Source organism: Megalops cyprinoides, chromosome 13 (assembly GCF_013368585.1).
Source record: "Megalops cyprinoides isolate fMegCyp1 chromosome 13, fMegCyp1.pri, whole genome shotgun sequence".
Classification (NCBI taxonomy): domain Eukaryota; kingdom Metazoa; phylum Chordata; class Actinopteri; order Elopiformes; family Megalopidae; genus Megalops; species Megalops cyprinoides.
The window spans coordinates 34723304-34727659 of record NC_050595.1 but is presented as its reverse complement, the minus strand read 5'-3'; positions in this window follow the sequence as shown (position 1 = coordinate 34727659).

The following is a 4356-nucleotide window of genomic DNA, read 5'->3' as shown; positions in this document are numbered from 1 at the left end:
TTGAATCTAATCATTAGCTTGTGAATCGGAATCGAATCGAATCGGGGCATCTGTGCCAATACCCAGCTCTATTTGTTACTAATGCAAAGGAGAGATTTTAATGATACAATTGTTTTTCACTTTTCACTCTTCACTTCACATTCCTATATTACATGTTTTCTGTTAGTTTCAGATGCTTCTAGGGAGATTGTATATGTTTTGATATAAAGCAGCCCTCTATTAAACTGCTAAGTGGGTGGATGTCACGGCACGGGCTACCCTGCCACCAACTGATGCCTACTCAAAACAAAGACAGGGAATACCTAGCTGAACTATTAAAAGATCTAGGGGATCCAAACTGGGCCATCCATATCTTACCCTGTGGTGTGCAAAGAACGTGAACCTGAGCCTATGTCAGTGTGACCTGGATGTTGGACACACCTACCGAAGGCCGCAAGAGAATCAGCTTACCTTAGGGCTTCACGGTGTCTCCCAATATGAGCACCGTTGTAGCTGCCACCTGAAGCGGCATGCTCCAGCCTGGTATCTCTGTTCACGTTTATTTTTTAGTGTATTTCCCAAAGTGATGATATCAAAAGGAATCATAAACAAACGTCTCAAAAACTTCTTAGTGCATAGCCTTTCACAGGATTGAGCGGGACAAGTTATCTGCCACTACCGGAACTCTTCTTTTTTTCCCTTCCCTCGTTCAGGTAACTTCCCATCAATTTAAACTAGCCACGCCTTTCAATCAACTGGTCCCCTGTAGCCTTCAATGTCAGTATGTAAAAGGCTGTCCCTAACCAGCTCCCTTACAGGGGACTAATTAGCCCTTGAGTTTTTCACAGTGAAAAAGTCTTGAACAACCTCATATGGTATATGGTTAGACTAAATCGTACAATATCTCATAAGTTCATTTCAGAGCAAAACAAGGATTTGGAAAAGTTATTCACTTTCAGATGAAAATAATAATAATAATAATAATCTAATGGGGCATTGCTCCATGTCTCCTGGGAGAATACCCCCTTTATTTATTGTCATTATTTACCTCTCGCAGAATGCATTCTTGGACAGGATTCTCCTTTTTGTTAGCTATCAGTGTATCCTAATGGAAAATAAAGGCACATTCCTTTAATGGAAATAGCTGGAACTGTCACAGAACTCACCATGCACTCCTGTATCTACATCATTTGCACTGATGTTAATAATGTAAAGGTTACACATACATGTTTCAAGGACAGACATTTGCAGCGTTGAAACTCAATGGTCTGGCCCTGTCTCTGGCCATAATGTCACGGATATTTTCTGCTGTGTAGAATTACTACCCTCCAAGAAATACATTCAGCTACATTAAGCCCACCACCATCCAGTGGTTTGTCTAATGAGCTTTCCCTCTTTTGTGTTTGGTCTTGCACTGCTAAGGTAATGCTCTTGAGAATGCTGGTGAGTCTCATTTTAAGCAATCGGGTAACACCAGAACAGACTAAGGATAACTGCCAAAAGAAAGGGGAAGTGTGAAAAAGAAAGGGAAATGTGAATTGTGTTTGTAACAGTGTCCATTTGGCGCTGTGTTGGGACCCTGGTTGCACTAGCTACGCTCATTGCCTATATGTATTGTATAAGGCCTAGTAGATTTTTAGCTATACGTTTAAAAAAATGTACATGTACAGCCATTCAAAATTTGGTGTTAATGCTGTCTGTGGTACCTATTGTTGCTATTTCAGTAATCATTGAGTTACATGCTGTGAAACTGCCCACAGGTTATTTTCTGTATGCCACATTGAACTGAAGGTCTTAGGAATTTGTTCATAAGGATGTTTAACATCACAAAGTTAGTGTTAGACCTGGAAAATTAAAAAAGAATCCTCTCATACCACTAAACCTTCATAACACAAAAAGTGCACCACTAAGAAACATCAGGCAGTTTTTAATCTTTGTCATCTTGGAAGACTTGATTCATGAGAAATGCAAATACCGCTCAAGTCAATTAGTTTTCATTTCTTCCTTTGAGGTCAGCATGCAAGGCCACATCCTTGTCAACCGCATTGCTACTCTGCAAAGGAGATGTCATCCGTCTCTCAGGAGACCACAAGCCCTGGCTGCTCTTTGTTATCACCTCTTTTCTCACGTACTTCAAGTTGTTGCACTCTTCCCAGACTCTGTCATCTCAATAGTGTTCACAGAAATCGGCCTCAAAAGAAGTTGCAGACACGTGCTCCGAGACCTCTGCCCACCTTACACCCTAAAACCACTGAAAAAAAGGGCTGTCTGCCCGAGCAGCCGGATGGTAAAACAGCTGATCAAACTGCAAGTCATATGAGTAATATGACTGCAAGTCATATGAGATTAGAGATTAGTACCTGGGTGGTACTGTGATGTAATGGTTGGGGGATTACACTAAACACCAGAGGGTTATGAAGTTAAATGTAATAGAATAAAATATATTGGTCATTTAAAACATGGGTTAAATATGTCATCCTGGGAAATGGTAACTGCTCATTAGACAAATAATTTGATATCACAAATCCAAATGCAGAGAGGATGAACAAAGAAATACAGTGATACATTTGTCCTTTAACACCTCCAGGAGGAAATGAATAAATACCCAGCATGCCTGACCTGGCAGTCAACTAAGGAGAAAGGGAAGAATAGACGCAACTCCTTCATCAGGCAAAGCCACAAAAGCAGGTGGAGACAGGGGTAAAACACATTACAGCAAGTAAAGCAAGCCTGATGCATTTCACTACTTCCTGGGTAAGTTTAGACTATTATATATTGCCTTTGCAAGATGGCAAAGTTACAAAAGCTACATAAACTTTTAGATTTTTAGAAGTATAGGGAACCAGAGGACAGTGATGACACTTTTCTGTGTCTAGCAGATCAGAGAATTATCTGCCAGACCAAATTGTGCTCCATTAATAGGCTCCACAGTTTGGGATGGAACCAGTATCTATTTGGAAAGTTGCCATCTGTGATACTGTACCTATAAGAGTTGATTGGCAGTTCATATTCTTTAATATTAATGAGGGCCATACTAAACACAGAAATAGCTAGAAATTCAAAGTTTAAATATATATCTTTGTACATCTGCAAATCACTTTTTCAGTTTCTATAGGATGTGTATATCTTAGGGTTCGCTGACTGTATACGTTACAACTTACAATTGATCGATCTAGATATTTTATGTAGCATCCCCCCACAACAGAAATTGTCACAAAGGGCTTGGGACATCAAGGAGATTCAAACTCAGTGAGAATGATTATCTTCCTCAGGCCATCGGATGGCTAAAATCTTACTTCTACCCATATTGCTTTGGGAGATGTGTACAAAAATGCATTTAAAGGCCTAAAAATGTTGGACTTGGGGAAAGGCATATCAGGCCTTTTGAGGTACGTTTCCCTTAAATTAGAAACTGCATCTTTTCCGAGACACATATTTCTGCCTAAATGAATTATACGAACATCAAGATGTTAGTAGTTCATGTTCCGGAATCAGAAAAAAAGTTCTAAGATTTAACCAGTTAAATATAAACAGCTACTCTGAGTATAATGGCAAAAGGAGGGGGTTGAGGGGTGAGAACCTTCATTCAAATTTGGTATATGCAGATGTTCTGGCAGCTGATGATAGAATATGACATTAATATTGAGAGGTGGCTGTGATTTGACTGACTTGCTCTGTTGTTATTTTGTGATTATTAAATGTTTTCAAAAACCTGCATACTTCAGATGAGGTCACGGGTATAACAAGAAGGACATTAATTACATGATTATAGGCTTTCTTCAACTGTATGAGATAGCCATTTATCAGCAAAATGACAAGATTTGTTGCTGTGCATTAATGTGCCTTCCAAACAGCCATTGGAAGAGTTTGTATTGCTTATTTCAAACAAGAATTCAATCTTCTGTATTAATGCCACTTCAGTTTCTTACTTTAAGTAGCATAGTAGGCCTACAGTATAGAGTAAAACCTGTTCATAAGTGAATGTGTTTACACATGGGCAAGCGTGTGTGTGTGTGTGTGTGTGTGTGTGTGTGTGTGTGTGTGTGTGTGTGTGTGTTTGCAAGAGAATAGGCATCAAACAATGTAGTTACATTTGGTAAAATTAAAATTCACATTTAACATCTGTCTGTAACTGCCCAGGCTGATTTCACCAATTGGAAACTGATTCCAGAACAGCAAGTCTGGTCAGGGATTTGTTAGGTGCTATTTCTACTATTTCTCCTGCATAGAGCCACCTGGACAGGAGCCTGAAGGATCATACAGTGGATGAATGGCAGAGATTGCCCTCTGACCTCCTGACAGAGTGCAATGTCTAAGACACTGTATTAATATATTACTAAATGACAGAAGTCTTGGAACGGGTTCGGAGAATTGCTT